Source organism: Ochotona princeps, chromosome 16, assembly GCF_030435755.1.
Source record: "Ochotona princeps isolate mOchPri1 chromosome 16, mOchPri1.hap1, whole genome shotgun sequence".
Lineage (NCBI taxonomy): Eukaryota > Metazoa > Chordata > Mammalia > Lagomorpha > Ochotonidae > Ochotona > Ochotona princeps.
Window position 1 is genome coordinate 46,082,758 of NC_080847.1, and position 16,683 is coordinate 46,099,440.

A 16,683-nucleotide genomic window follows, 5' to 3' on the forward strand; every position below is an offset into this window, starting at 1 on the left:
CACTACACGGGCTACCGCTTCGAGGGCAGAGGAGGGTCTGGTTAGAAAGCCTGGTTTCACGTACACATCCTCCATCAGCAGCCATCACACGGTGAGAGCCCGCTCTCCACTCCTTTCTATTGGGCGTGCAGTGTTCAAGTCTGGGAATGCTCTCCTGGGCCCAGGGAAGAACCCGCAGGGAAGAACGGCTGGCTGACGGACCCTGCGTCGGGGACCCCGTGTCGGCCTCCATCCACGGTGCGCGGGAATTGTCGCTCGGGACGCCAGCCCACCGGGGTTCGCTGTCGTCGGGCCCGGGTGGCTGGGGCGCCCCAGCCAGAGGAGCGCTGCATCCCCGGGCCTGCTCACAACCCGACGAGATGCCGGGGGAGGCCCGGCCTCGCTTCCCCGCCTCACTCCTCCCCAGCCTCACTGGGCGCCAGCGGATGCTACCCTGCCCCGAGGCCTGGTCCGCCTACGTCCCGCCCGAGCTTCCGGTCTCTGTAAACACTTTTCGCCTAGGGTTTCCAGCGAGACTAAAAATCTGCAGCGCATGCGTAGGCGAGAGCAGTTTTCTTGCGCATGCGCAAGGCCCCTGGCGGCCATAGAAATGAGAACTAGATTCTCACGGCACTGCTGCAGTTGGCGCCGTGGCTTAGTTGGTTAAAGCGCCTGTCTAGTAAACAGGAGATCCTGGGTTCGAATCCCAGCGGTGCCTCTGTCAAGTGTGATTCGTATGTCGTTTTGTCCACTTGCATAATTTTGTTCTGAGTTCCTTCTGCAGCTATCATCGCCCAGGTCGCCAAGGGCGAGTGACTGACCCGTGACTTCCTACTCTCCTTGCGTGCTATCAGAGGGCGCGGTGCACCTGCCGGCTGGTGCATGCGTGATTGCCTGCTCCTCAGTACCTGGTCTGTACTTTCTGAGAGCTGTTTTCTCTTAAGACTGTGAGTGGATTGGGTGAGGCATTGGAGTATTTTATTTTAAAGCGAGTCTTATTCATCTGCGTGTGGAAAGATCCAGAGACATACTCCTCAAACACCAGTCAACTGGAGCCTGGACCTCCGTCCAGATCTGCCACGTGAGTGCCAGAGACCCAACTGCCAGAGGTGTCACTGGCTGCCCACCACGGTCAGGAGCCAGAGCGGGGTGTGTCCACCCCGGGTGTCAGATGGCGACCCAGCGTGGAGGTGGAGAGGGGTCATGGAGAGGCGGGCGGAGCAGGGCTGCAGGCAGAGGGAGGCCGCCTAACAGGAGTGCAGGAGCTGCGTGTGGGCTGCTGAAGCAAGGGGTGGAATCCCGTTGGTCAGGTCCTGTTGCCTGCTGCTCTTGCCGGTCTGGGCTTGGCTGGGCTTGCAGGTGGGCGGGTGGACAGGTGGGCACCGGCAGAGCGCAAGGCGAAGGACGAAAACCAGGGGGTCGGTGGGCAGTAGAACGTCAGGCTGCAGAGTCCGGAGGCTGTTCCCCACGTCCACGCCTGAACTCATCCTGAACTCGTGGATCCCGTCTGGTCTCAGGATCTAAGCAGGGTTCGGTTTGGTTAATACTGAAGAGAGGTTGCCTTGGGACTGCTGGGGACTCCCCGCTCACCAAACCCTGGACTGCCTTCAGTCCCCTGCGGCCAGTCACCTCCACCCCACCACCGGCGCTCCCGTACCCCCACCAGGATCTGCCCTTGGCCCCGCGTGGCCCAGTTGAAGGAACGAGGTTCCCTGAGCATCTGCTCACACACCCCATACTTGCTCCTTCCTCCCCGTCCCAGGCCGCAGCTCCGTTCCTCCGGAAGAACAGTGACGGGAGCCACGATGGCGACCACACATGAGGCCAGGGCTGTCCACCGCGGTAGCATGCATAGACCACCCTACCTCTGCGCAGAAGCCGGGGGCCCTGTCAGATGGGTCCCTGGTCATTTTAACTGCTGGACTAAGCGTCATGCCATGGAGCCTTCCCGCAAGGACAGCGCTGCCCCCATGAGCTGCAGTCAGGGTGTAGGCTGAGATCCACACTTCCGTGCACCTGTTCCAGAAGCCATTCTTCTGGCTGCCTCTCTGTTGGCTCTGGAAGGATGCAGCTTGGGAGTGGCCGGTTCCTGCCACTGGCACCTTGTTTTGTATCAAGGTCAGGGGGAGTCTAAGGAAAAGCAAAGCTGTGCAGAAAGCCCTGGAAGCACACCTTGAAAGCTGCCCTGTGTTTTCCAGTGCAAAGTTCTTGCCCAGTCCTGGATAACTTGACAGGTAGGTGGTTGCAGCCTTCCCCTGCAGGGAAAACTCTCTGCTCAGCACCACATGGTTACCAAACCTGACCACATTGGGCAACACAACCTTCCCAGCCTTCCCCCAAAGAAGGCACCGTGGGAGGAATCCCCTCTGGACTATCCAATCTGACAGCCCTGAGAACCTGGGGAGGAATTTTGTATCATGCACATCTAACAAACCCTTTGTGCAGGAGTAGATGGAGGGGAAAGAGAAACAGCAGGAAGAACCAGAGCCCACCCCCATCCACCCCCCAGTTTGCATATAGACAGCGAGCTTAGCCCTCAGCTCTTTCTCACGCTGCCCCCTGGTGTGTATTCTCTGCACTGGACCTGGGGAATCACCAGACTGAGCGGCTGGGCACTCTGAGATCCTGCCCCAAGAGGTGCCCGTCCATGCAGACGGACACCCTGTCCCACCCAACCTTGCTGCCTTGCTGCCCACGCCTCTCTGCTCCCATCCAGATTCTGTCTTGCACAAAGGAAAGAACCTATTTCATCCATCTCCACTAACACCTGTGTTTGTTAACACTGACTCCCTTAGCCTGTGACGGGGCCCTTGTTCTTGCTGTGCAGGGTGTTTGGAATGCTGACTCTCTTAGGGGAGATGAGTGGAATAAAGATTCTTGTCTCCACATAAGATAAGTTTGCATGTGAGAGAAAGGCGAGCCAGGGGGCGAGGTGCAGCGGGACGTGGCATCAGCACTCAAGATGAGCAGCTGTCCTACGGACTCTTAGAGCGAGTGCCTGGGCATTCAGACTGGGGTGATCCAGGTTAGAGAGTTTAGTGGGAAAGAATACCCATGCGTTCTCCAGGGGGGGCATCCTAACTGCAAACAGCATACCTGACAGAGCAGGAAAGCACGGAGAGGATACTCTGTGCGCGGACAGGGGCTTCTAGGGAAATAGAACCCAGTTTTCTCTGCTGGTTTTCCTCCTCCACCCGGCCCTCGCCCCTTCTTCTGGACAAAGAGTTTTTTTGCTGGATGCAAAATAGGTAAGAATTATCCCCAAGGTTTTATTGCCCAGTGTTGTCAGACTGGGTAGTCCATTTGGCAGGGGACAGAGAGGAGTGTCCTTGCATGGCTTCCATGGGGGGGTGGGGGGAGCTATAAAGTCACCAGGATGTGGACAAGACTTTGTAAGTAAAATACGAGGCTGCTGCCCATGTGTGCTTTTAGGACTGTCACATTCCTTTCCACGGGTGCTTTGCTTTTCTCAGGCCCCTCACACACACAGGCTGATGTCCACCTTCACAGGACAAAGAGCACAACACGGGAATTTAGGAAGGAAGGCACCTAAAAGCATGGCTTGGAAGCAAACTGGCCTGTGATCACCGAAAGTCTTATCCATGACCAATAACCTAAATGGGTGGGTCCCACGCTTTCCTGGTCTACACCAGGGAGACTGTTAGGCCCAGTGACACTGTGTTGATAACACTCTGGGGTGAATTTGACCAATTCTATGCCTGGGAAGCCATCCACCCAGCAACATCCCAGAAGAGGGAGATGGGAGGGGAAAATGTGTGTGTGGGGGGGAGCGCATACCCACAAAAACTCCAGTCTGACTGCTGGCTGGACTCTGTTCTTTGCGGAGATGTCTACCTGGCATGCCAGGTATGCTGTTTGTTTATCTCTGTCTTGTGTCTGAGATCCTTTTATTATGGAAGATAAGAAGCTCTGTTGGGTTGATTCTGCTAACACATTTGCAGCAAGCCAGCCAGGAGAGATCCAGAAGGCTGTAAGTCTGAGCACTGACTCCCCAACCCCTACCCTACGCCTGCCATGGACCTGAGCCCCGCCCCCTGTGGGCCTGAGCCCCGCCCCCTGTGGGCCTGAGCACCGCCTCCTGCGGACCTGAGCTCTGCCCCTTGTAGACCTAAACTCCACTCCCTGTCTTCCACTGTCTTCCCAGGCTCTTTGGCAGGAAGCTGGATAGGAAACAGATTAGATAGAAATGGAACTGGTACCATTGCAAACAAAGACTTAGTTCGCTCTGCCATAGTGCCAGCCCGAAGAACCAGCCTTTAGATGGTTCGTTTTACATAGATATATATATATATCAGTGTAAAACAAAATGATTATATTTGTGTATTAAATATATATATATATTTATTTATCATTATGTAGGGCCATATTTTCCAATTCCTTAAGCTTTCCAGATTGCAAGCTTCTCACATTCCTACATCTTTATTTCTTGATGTGTTTAACTTCTCTGAGAGACTTCTCAGTAGTACATTGATCATACACATTAAAAACATCCACATGTAGGTTTTATTCCTAGGAGTGCAAAGTTGGCTCAGCCTCTGACACTGAATTAATGTATTGCACCATGCCAGCAGCGTTTGACAGAGTGAGAAACACACTCAATAAACTCAGAGTAGAAGAGAACTTTTTACCCTGACACAAGTTAACTCTGAACGACCTACAGCCTATATCCTTCTTAATGCTTTGTTCATGAGCTGAGGAACAAAACAAAAACATCTGGATTTCAACCCTGCACTGGAGGGTCAAGCCAGAACAATCAGGCAAGAGAATTATACATCCGCTGTAAAGAAACAAGCAAAACTATCCCTAATTGTGAATGACGTGAAACTATCCAGGAATTCACTTTAAAACAAAACTTGGCTGCCATTTGATGCAATGGGTGAACTGTTGAGTGGAGCATTGGAGCCTCAGCTTCACTGCCAGTTCTAACTTCCTGCTCATCTGCCTTCCAGGGCAGTGGGTGATGGCTCCAGTGGTGGGGGGACCTGAAATGAGCTCCCAGCTCCCAGGCATTTGAAGATTGATCCATGGATAAGATGTCTCTCTAGTTCTCAAATAAAAGGAGCACATGCACATTTAAGAATAAGAAAATAAAACTACTGTAACAAACAAGCTCAGCAAGATGGCAGCATACAAGATGAAGCCACATCAACTCAGTGTCCACTTCTGATAATGTCGTCACAGTAACAATTCCACTCACAGTCCGAAAGGAGAAAACACAGACACTTAAAAGAATTGCTGAGCTTGTACCTTGGAAACGAAAAAAGCATTTTTGAAAGAAAAAAAATTTCAGTAAATGGAAAGGCATTGCATGTTCCGTGGCCTGGTAACTTAACATTATGAACATAAAAACATCCCCACGATGATTTCTAGATTCAGCCCAATTGCCATCATAATCCTGACCTGCTTTCTTGCAGAAACCGACAGACTGATTCTAAAACTTGTGAACACTTAAGTGGAGCAGAAATACCAAAGAAATCGTGGGCAGAAGAATAGACTCACACTCCCCAAGTGTAAGTGCAGTGAAGGCAGGGTGGCACAGGCATGGGCACAGTGTGAAGGGAGAGGGTTGGAATCCACAAAGAAGCCTCAGAGTTAAGGGCAGTTGGTTCTCCCCGTGGTGTCAAGATTCTTGGAGAGAGACTGGCCCTCTCAAGAGATGGTGCAGGGGCAAGTGGATACTCAGATGCCAAAGATCCCCACTTCACTTCCATGAAACAGCGACCCAACATGGGTCTAAAACCTCCATATAAGAGGAGCAAAGCCTGTCAACACCTCAGTAAGAACAACAGTGTCCATCTGTGTGACCTGGTATTTTATGGTAGAGAATGAAAGGGGAGCGTTAACCACCTGCCCAGAACAACGCAAAGCAAACAGAGGCATTATCAGTATTTATGTATGAAACCCAGTAACAAGCTGGCAGCCTTGGAGTATCAGATCAAAGCCTAGTTCACCCAGAAAGGGGGACAAAGACGCCAGAGCCAAAACAGGAAACTGACCAAGGTGTATAAGGCAGTGCCTCTTTGTTGTGACTCAGCCTGCAGATGTGGCTCCGTTGAGTCACTAGAACATTCACACATTGGCAACGGACTCAGGTGTGACATTCAGAATGTTAAGACACAACCACAGGGGCTTGGCGGCGTGGCCTAGTGGCTAAGGTCCTCGCCTTGATCCCATATGATCGCTGGTTCTAATCCCGGCAGCTCCACTTCCTCTCTGTCTCTTCTCCTCTCAGTGTATCTGACTTTGTAATAAAAATAAAAAAATAAAATAAATCTTTAAAAAAAAAAAAGACACAACCACAGCAATAATAGGTGAGGTGGATTGGATCAATCCTTGAAACTTTTATACTTCAAACTCCGCAATCAAGAGGGTGAAGGGAGAACTCGGCAGAATGAAAAGTCGTTCCCATCAGGTATCTGAGAAGAATCTGGTACTAGAAAAATGTGAAGAATGCTGACGGTGTGATGATCAAACGACAAGAAAAACAACTGTTCAAAATGGGCAGAGGGTCCGAAGAGACATTTCCCCAAAGGAAATATACTATTAGCCAACAAGTACATGAAAAGACATTCAACTTCATTGATTCTTAGAATCATCAAAATCAAAATCGTGGTGAGATTGTACTCCATACTCACTGGGATGGCAACAGGGGTGAGTAGGTCAAGGTGTGGGCCGATTGGCAATCCCTTGGGTAAACAGCATGAGGTATTTTGGATAGTGTGATTGGGTGGCTTGGAGTGTCAGTGTCCCTGGAGTTCATAGATCGTTGGTTCAGTGTTGTTCTGGTTGCATCTAGGATGAGTTGTGGCTGTGAATTCAGTGAGCAGGGTAAACCAGATGGCCCTATTTGTCTACAGAAAATGTGAATACAAAATGTCTTACAGGAAGGAGCTCTCTTCATGTCTTCAAAATGGAACTGAAACACTAATTTGTTTGGGATCTTGAGCTTGCCGGCTTTTGGACTGGAACCAAATGCCCTCAGCAGGCTGACAGTAGATGCTGGGAGCACTTGGCTCATTCTTACCAATTCTTATTTTGTGTTTTAAAGTATGTATTTATTTTACTTGAGTTACAGAGATAGGGACAGTGAGTTCTTTCACCCGCTGGTTCACTTCCCCCCATGGCTGCAACGGTTGAAGCTAGCAGCCAGGAGCTTCTTCCAGGTCTCCTAGGTGGGTGTAGGGGCCCAAGGACTTGGGTCATCTTTTTCTGCTTTCCCAGGTGCGTTAGCAGAGAGCTGGGTTGGAAGTGGAGAAGCCAGGATGTGAACTGGAGTCTGTATGGGATGTCAGTGACACAGGGTGGAAGATTAGCCTTGTCGGCCCGCTTATACAATTATAGTAACTCTTTGTCTCTTCACCCCCTTACCCTTATCTCATAGACAAGGGGACTTCAAGAAATTCATGGAAAAAATGGAATTAAAAGATGACTTTTGAATGGGCATTTGCAGAGCTGGGAACGGACAGGGCTTGTTCTCTCCAGCTGGTTGGCCAGGTGAGCCCCTCACCACTGCTGTGGCCTCCAGAGGAAATCTGGAAATGACGGGGAGGGAGAGTTCAACAACCAAGTCCCAGAGTCAAACAAAGTGAAATTGCCCAGCACTTGCAACAAGGGGAGACCCACAGGCAGAGCCAGCTGCCTGCACGTGGCCCTTGTGCCTCTAAGAGGTCATGCTGAGCGACTTGAGTTCTGGTGCCATGGTTATGATGCTGCACGGGACACCCTCATCCCGTTGTGGGGGTGCCTGATCCTGGTCCTGGCTGCTCTGCTGCTTCCTGAACTTCTTGCTGATGTGTGCCCTGGGAGGCATCAGGTCATGGCTCAGTGCCCAAGTCCCCTGATACCCACAGGGGAGACCCACATGGAGTTCTAGTATCCTGGACTTTGGTCTGCCCCGGCCTGGCTGTGGTGGACATTTGGGAATGAATAATAAACAGACGGAAGATCTCCTCTGCCTTTTGAATAACATTTAAATGGAAAAGAAAAGGTCTTCCAGGCCGGTGCAACGGCTCAACAGGCCGATCCTCCACCTGTAAGTGCCAGTATCCCATACAGGCACTGGTTCCAATCCTGGCTGCTCTACTTCACATCCACTCCCTGCTTGTGGCCTGGGAGGGTGGCGGAAGATGGCCCAAGGACTTGGAATCCTGCACCCATGTGGGAGACTTGAAAGAGTCTCCTGGCTCCTGGCTTTGGATCGCGCTTATCTTCTAGGGTCAGCTGGACTGTGTGGCAGCCTTCAGATCTGCAGCCATGACCTGAACCTGGCCATGCACACACCTGTCCCTGCACTTACCACAGTGCTCATGAGAGAGACAAGACATAACTACTGTCTGCCTTCAGAGACGGGTGAGAGGCTGTGCAGCGCAGCTGGCCCTGGAGAGGGGACAGCCTTCCCAGGAGCAGGTGGAGCCATGTCCTGAATGTCTCACCAAGTGCAAAAAGTTGCCAACAGGTGCTAATGGTGAGTCCCTTCATGCACAGACGTCTGTGTGTTCCAAAGAGATCTTGGCTGTTGCCAGAGGGAGGTAGCTTGCAACTCCCCTTATACAATGTCCCTGTGGTGGTCAGATTCAGAGAGGGACGGTGGGAGGGAGGTCGCCAGTGGCCCATGGTAGGGATGGAGGAACACTGACTCACTGGCTGTCTGCTGGGAGTGGCAATCTTCACCTTTTCATGCAGACTCACAGGCCCCGCCTCCTGCCCTGGAATGCTGCTGCGAAGCCCAGTCATCTAGTTCCTTCCCTCGGCCCCTGCCCCTACAGGGCTCATTTCTGTAGGTGCTAAGGTGTCTGTTACACGCATAGTCACCAGGTCAGCCTTGCCCACACCGGGCACAGGTGTGATTAGCAGGTGCTTACCCACTCAGGTGGCACTGCAGAGCCTGTCTCAGCTGCCTTTGGACTCAGTTTTCTGCCCGCCTTATCTTTCCTGGGGTGACAGTAAGGTTAAAGGACAAATTTTGGGGCACCGTGGATTAGGCTGCCACCTGCAGCACCAGAATGTGGGTACCCATAGGCTGCTCCGCGTGGGAGTCAGCTCCCTGCTAATGTGCTTGGGAACGCCACAGAAGATGGCTCATGTGCTTGGGCCCCTGTACCCATGTGGGAGACCTGGGTGAAGCTCCGGGCTTCAGCTGGCCCAGCCCAGATTGTTGTAACCATCTGCAGAGTGAACCAGTGATTGGAAGATCTCTCTCTCTCTCTCCCACCTCTCTCCAGAACTGTGACTTTCAAACAAACAAACAAACAAACAAAACCCAACCAACTAAACAAACCAACCAACAACTCTAATCTGTTCACTCACACGGGTGAGGGTGGGGTTCTGATGAGCTGTGGTTCCATTAATTCCTTAGTGAGGTGGACTGAACCGGATTGATTCTTCCCCAAAACAATGCCCAAATGACCGTGTTTCAGGGTGTTTCTGAGTGCTCTGGCGAGGCCGAGGTGTGCTTACTGATGGAGAATTGGAGCTCAGCACTCAGACTGCAGAGTGGGTTATGGAAACCCTGAGGTGACCTGCCACCAGCGTTTTGATTGCAATAAAAGCCTTTTTTTTCAGAAGGGTACTTTTATGACATACTTACCATCACCATTCCAGGCCTATAATTTTAAAATTACTGCTCAATATTGACGGTGAAATGACTGTACCGTCACTGGTCTATTAAAGTTGTAAGAGCTAGCAACTGCTGGGAACCTGTCTGTGGCCAGATGCACTTGACCTCGCAGAGTCTATTACTGTGGAGGTGCCTGCAGGTATGGCAGAGCTGGATGGGGGGGTGGTGCTGTAGTGGGGCCTCTCCCAGGAGAGCGGGCACTCAGCTCTGAGCCTTTCTCAGTGAGGCAGTCATTAAATCTAAGCAGCAGGGTCCAGCGCGGTAGCCTAGTGGCTAAAGTCCTTGTCTTGTATGTGTCGGGCCAGGATCCCATATGGGTGTCATTTTGTGTCCTGGCAGCTCCACTTCCTTTCCAACTCCCTGCTTGTGGCCTTGGAAAGTAGTCGAGGACAGCCCCAAACCTTGGGACCTTGCATCCACGTGGGAGACCCGAAAGAGACTCCTGGCTCCTAGCTTTGGATCAGCTCAGCTCCAGCCATTGTGGCCACTTGGGGAATAAACCAACAGATAGAAGATCTTTCTGTCTCCAGTCTCTCTGTAAATCTGACTTTCCCACAACAATAAATAAATCTTTAAACCTAATCAGCAGCCCAAAGGTTGGCCGCCCCATCCTACAGGGCTCGGAGCAAATGCTGCTACAATCGTGTGTGTCTCAGCTTAATGATTACCGTTTTATTTTTTTTGAAAGGTTTACTTAATTTTTTTTTTTATTGGAAAGGTAGATTTACACAGACAAGCAGAGACAGAGGGGAAAAACAATCTTCCATCCGCTAGTTTACTCCCCAAATGACTGCAACAGCTGGAGCTGAGTGTATCTAAACCAGGAGCCACAGGAGTGCAGGGGCCCATGGTCTTGGGCCGTCAACAGGGAGCTGGATAGGACGTAGAACAGTCAGGACCCAAACTGGCACCCACAAGGAATGCCATCGCTTACAGGGTGAGATTAGCCAGTTGCACCGGCCTTGTCACTTTAAGTTTATAACTCCTTAATTGTGACAGAAGCATACAATGACATAATTCTTCGTTTGAGAGAGATGGAGACAGAGATCTTGCATTTACTGGCTAACTCCCTAGAGTCCCACAACCACCAAGCCTGGACCAGGCTGAAGTCAGGGACCCAAAACTCAGTCTAGATCTTCCGCAGGGATGGTGGGGACCAAGTTATTTGCATCGTTATCTGCTGCCTCTCCAGGATCTGCAATTAGCAGGAACCTGGAGCCAGAATCAGTTACTGAACCTAAGCACGCCAATACAAGGTGCAGGAATCTTAACCAGCATCTTAGAGCCCAAATGCTTGTTCTCCTGCCATGGTTAGACATGTCAAAGTGTGGGGGTCAGCAGCCTTGAACACACAGACGCCACCATGCAAGCATCACTACCATCCCCACCTTGAATTCTTTTCCTTTTCCCAAATGGGAACTCTGAATCCATGAAACAACTTCCAGTTTGTCCCCGCACGCAGCCCAGGGTCCCTGGCTGCGACATCTCCATTCCTGTCTGCAGGGGTTTTCTCTAGATGTCCCCCCAAGGTGGATTGCTGCAGGAGTTGCCCTCGTGACTATGTGGTATCTGCAGGACTCATCCCGGCTGCTGCACCTGTCAGGATGGTCTTCCCCCCCCCCTTTTTTTTTTTTTTTTAAAGATTTACTTATCTTTATTGAAAAGGCTGACATACAGATAGGAGGAGAGAAAGAGAAGATCTTCCATCCGCTGATTCACTCCCCAAGTGGCCTCAATGGCTAGAGCTGAACTGATCCTAAGCCAGGAGCCAAGAACTACCTCTAGGTCTCCCACGTGGGTGCAGGGTCCCAAGGCCCTGGGCCACCCTTGACCGCTTCCCCAGGCCACAAGCAGGGAGCTGGATGGGAAGTGGGGATGTCGGGATTAGAACTTGGGCCCATATGGGATTCCGGCGCATGCAAGGTGAGGACTATAGCCGCTAATCCACTGTGCTGGACCATGGTGGCCTTCCTTTGAAACCTGAATAACATTCCGTTGCGTGGATGACACTACCCTTGGCTCTCCTAATCCGCCTGTCAGTGGCATCTTGGGTTGTTTTTGGTTTTTGGCTGTAAGTGGGAGTACTATGCTCTGCTATAGTCGCTTGCTCAGTCCTTTTGGGCATGTAGCTAGGGCTGGGATCGTGGGCTCCTGCAGTCACTCGAGTTTTCCTGTTTTAAGGAACCTCATGTTTCTCTTCACAGAACATGGGTCTGATTGTCCACATCCTTGAGCATGCTTGTTATTTTCTTCTTCTTTTTTTCTTTCTTTACTTTTTTTTTTTAAGATTTATCTATTTTTATTGGAAAGGCAGATTTATAGAGAGAAGGCACACAGAGAGACCTTCCATCTTCTAGCTCACTCTCCAAGTGGCTGCAACAGCTGGAGCAAAGCTCATCTGAAGCCAGGACCTGGGAGCTCCCACAGGGGTGCTGGGGCCCAAGGACCTGCGACATCCTCAACTGCCTTTCTAGGCCGCAAGCAGAGAGCTGGATGGGAAGTGGAGCAGGTGGGGCATGAACCAATGCCTATATGGGATGCCAGTGCCATGGTGGATTAGCGTGCTAAATCACGCTGACCCCTTTTCTTCTCTCCTTCTCTCCTTCCTTCCTCTTCCTTTTCTTTCTCTTTCTTTCTTTCTTTTTCCTCTCTTATTTCTAGATTTATTTGAAAAGATAGATTTACAGACAGAAGGAGAGATAGAGATCTTCCATTCACTGGTTGACTCCACAAATGGCTGCAACAGCTGGAGCTGAGCTGATCTGAAGCCAGGAGCCAGGAGCTTCTTCTGGGTCTCCTTTGTGAGTGCAGGATCCGTGTGCTTTGGGCCTCCTCCACTGATTCCCATGACCATAATCAGGAGCTGAGTTGGGAAAAGAGCAGCCAGGATACGAACTGACGCCCAAATAGGATGCTGGTGCCATGTAGGATTAGCCTGTTGAGCCACCATGCCAGTCCCATGACTGAGATTTTAAAATAGCCATGGGGAAACATGGGTCTCAATTTTTAGGAGAGAAAACAGCCATTTAGAAGGCATTGCAAGTCCTATGACATGGCTCAATTGGCCAATCCTTTCCTTGCAAGCACCAGATCCCATATGGGGATTGATTCATGTCCTGCCTCTCCACTTCCCTTTCAGCTCCCTGCTTGCGAAGCAGGGAGAGCAGCGAAGGACGACCCAAACCTTGGGACCCTGCACCAATGTGTGAGAACCCAGAAGAAGCTCCTGGCTTCAGATCAGCCCAGCTCTGGCGATTGTGGCCATTTGGGGAGTGAACCAGCAGACTGAAGATCTTTCTCTCTCCTTCTCTCTTGTCAATCTGCCTTCCAATAAAAACAAAATCCTTTTTTTAAAGTATCTGATTTGAATGTTTCTGGAACTCAGTGAATTTCTTCAATGTCATAGTTCCAAGTTTTGGTTCCAAGTTCTTTTTTTTTTTTTTTTTTTCAAGAAGACTTTGCTGTGCTGGGCACATCTCCTGTGGATCCTGGAAAGCATCCCAGGACGATTTCTGTCCTATGAGAGACAGTCAGGCCTTCGCTTTCCTACCCCACTGCCGCCTTTGGCACCTGCAGCTCCAGAGGTGCCTGGGGACATGGGAGTCCGTCTGTGGGTCCCCATGCTGGGGAAGCCCCTCTCTGGGTCAAGAACATTCTTCTGAATGCTCCTCGGCTCTACCTCTTGGCTCCTCTCTATGTCCCTGGTAGGGCAGAGGAAGCATAGAAAATGGCTGTGGAAAAAGTTGTAATGTCCTGACGTCAGATCCCTTGCCAGCTGGTGGGAAGGGGGCTTGGAGAAAGTGGCATGCAGGGCCAGCCCCACAGGACCAGGCAGCTTGGGCAGGGAGGGGGAATGGTCTGATTGGCATGAACAAGATGTGAGTGACAGATGTGGGGGCAGAGACCACGTGGGAGGCTCCTGGGAAGGCGCTGGAGAGAGCAAACAGAAGGGAGGCTGGGACTGGGAAGGTGGCTATGGTGATGGACAGAGGTGGGGCACATTTGAGACACACCTTGAGGACTGGCAGTCTTTGATTTAGATACGGGGCAACTGGAACCAGTTACTGAGTTGGGGTCAGCGTTGTGACACAGGGAGTTAAGCTGCCATCCGTGACACCGGCACTCTATGGAAGCACCACTTCTGATCCAGTTCCCTGTTCATGCACTCTGGAAGGCCACAGATGATGGCTCAAGAACCTACCACCCATGTGGGAGGCCTGGTCGGAGTTCCAGGCTCCTGGTATTCCACCTGGTCCAGCTCTGGCTACTGCAGCCATTTGGGGAGTGAAAGATTCTCTCTCTCTCTCTCTCTCTCTCTCTCTCTCTCTCTCTCTCTCTCCTGTCAATTATTTTTTTTCCAAGTTGTTCACCCAGTTCACCCAGTCACCCAGTTGTAGCTATGAACAAAGTTGGGCACAGCAGGGCAGGTGCTGATGGTGGAGGGGTCTGGTCTATAGTTCCGGACGATAAAGGGTTTGCTGTTCTAGAAGGAACCTGTGATAAACCTGGACCAGGTGGTCATAAGATCTTTTGCTTCTGCATGACAGCCACTTAGGATCTTGGACTCTGAGATGGATTTTGGTGATTTGAAATCAACTCCATCCATCCTGGGAGCCTCTCAAGCAGCTGGGTAGGTGAGGGTTTCGGTTTGCATCTGCCTGTGGGTCAAGTGTGGAGCAGGATCTGGGAGATTCTCCTGGGGGCGGAGCTTCCCTGGCACATAGTGGGGGCTCAGGGTGTGTGGTTATTGCTTGTACAGCAGCAGTAGCCTGGTCTTTTGGGACAGGGATGGCCATGGGACACCTTAGGGCCCTGTCCCTCTCCTCTCTGCATGCTTTCTTGCTCCTTGCCTCTGGAGCAGGTTGCTCAAGCTTTCACAGTCCAAGTCCAAGGGTGGTGAGACTCAGGGAGGTGTGACAGCTGCTCTGCTTCCTCCTAACTAGGAGGGCCAGATTGCTGCTGGGAAGACCCCACTTCTGGGCTCCCCCACTCCTGCAGCTCCCCCACCTCTGGGCTCCCCCACCCCTGCAGCTCCCCCACCTCTGGGCTCCCACACCCCTGCAGCTCCTCCACCTCTGGGCTCCACCACCCCCTGCAGCTCCCTCACCTCTGGGATCCCACACCCCTGCAGCTCCCCCACCTCTGGGCTCCCCCACCTCTGGGCTCCCCCACTCCTGCAGCTCCCCCACCTCTGGGCTCCCCCACCCCTGCAGCTCTCCCACCCCTGCAGCTTCCCCACCCCTGCAGCTCCTCCACCTCTGGGCTCCACCACCCCCTGCAGCTCCCCCACCTCTAGGATCCCCCACCCCTGCAGCTCCCCCACCTCTGGGCTCCCCCACCTCTGGGCTCCCCACCTCTGGGCTCCCCCACCTCTGGACTCCCCCACTCCTGCAGCTCCCCCAGCTCTGGGCTCCCTCACCCCTGCAGCTCCCCCAGCTCTGGGCTTCCTCACCCCAGCAGCTCCCCCACCCCTGCAGCTCCCTCGCCTGCCCGACAGCCTGAAGTCTTGGGCCTATGACTCACACCATTTACTTCCTACTAATAAATTCCTACCAATAAATTTGGGGTTGTGTTGTCTAGAAGTTCCTTGGATACAACTCAAGCCAAGGTAAGGTCATCCCTGAAAAGTTGCAGATCCATTTCTGGGAATTCACCAGAAGGAAATTGAATCGGCACATGAAAGACACACTTGCACTCCCTGTTCGCTGTAGCACTAGCCACAGGGGCCACGACGTGGAGTCAGCCAAGTGCCTGGTGGATGATCAATGGAGAAGCAAAACACACAAAAGGATGTTACTCAGGGGTAGAAGAATGGATGGAACTTAAACTTGTGATGTTGAAGGAAAAAGACCACAGAAAAGTCAAATACTGCCCACACTTTTCATGTGTGGAAGTTTAAACAACAAACAGTTGATTTGAACTTAGAGTAGTGATTAGGGGCCCGACGCGACAGCCTAGCGGATAAAGTCCTCACCTTGCATGCACCAGGATCCCATATGGATGCCAGTTCTAATCCTGGCAGCCCCGCTTCCCACCCAGCTCCCTGCTTGTGGCCTGGGAAAGCAGTGGAGGACGGCCTAAAACCTTGGGACATTGCACCCGTATGGGAGAGACCTGGAGGAAGTTCGTGGGAGACCTGGAGAGGCTCCTGGCTCCTGGCTTTGGCTTGGCGCAGCTCCAGCCGTTGCGTTCACTTCAGGAGTGAATCATCGGACGGAAGATCTTGCTTCTCTGTCTCTGCTCCTCTCTGTATATCTGACTTTGCAATACAAATAAAAAAAAATAAATCTTTAAAAAGACTAGTGACTAGTAGAGGCTAGGAAGAAGGGGGAGGGGACTAGAAAGAGTTTGGGTAATGAGTATTTAAACACAAATACACAAATTTTTGTATTTCACAGCAACATATACCACGCATAATGAGGTGGAAGCAAGGAGCAGATAGGATCCAAACACAAAGAAAAGAAGAAGAGAAAGGGAAAGTACAGTTGCCTAATGTGGCTGGTCTCTGTTGTGTGTATTGCTGAACTATTGCACCAGTCAAATAAATATGTACACGTTTTCTAAGATAAACATCTGTAAAAAGCTGCAGAGGTGGCTAGGGTGGAGGGGCATAGCAGTGGCACGGGGCTTCTAGGAGCTGCTCCAGGAGCCTTGAGAGGGTGCTCTGGGGGAAAACTGGACTGACGCTACCTCTGGGAAGCCCGGCAAGGCGCCCACCTGGGACAGCAGCCTGTAGGGGGCACTAGACTACCATGGAACCAAACCGGAACTGGGGTGTCGGCCAAGTGCTCAATATGGGCAGCGATTAAGGTGGGCGGGTGAGACATTCCAGTTGGGAACAAGATTCCAGAGAGCGCCAGAAAACTCACAACTCGATGCAAGTAGGATTTTAACGCAACATTTTAAAATACAAAGAAGTACAGAAAGCAAACTTCCTGATGAATTAAACACGGGGAGGGGTTGGCGCACCACCTGCGTTCTTGATCCCCTGGGGGATAGCTGTTTCCCCCCCATTAGACCTGAGACTCCCTCCCCACCCTCCTCCGCCCCCCAGGATCTAACCGGGT

At 51.7% G+C, this 16,683-nt stretch overlaps 1 non-coding gene across 1 annotated transcript; it reads left to right on the plus strand.

The window, feature by feature from the left end:
• Positions 1-623: 623 nt before the first annotated feature.
• On the plus strand, positions 624-697 carry TRNAT-AGU (transfer RNA threonine (anticodon AGU)). Its single transcript has one exon. It is a non-coding gene; the product is annotated as a tRNA-Thr (tRNA).
• The last annotated feature ends 15,986 nt before the right edge of the window (positions 698-16,683 follow it).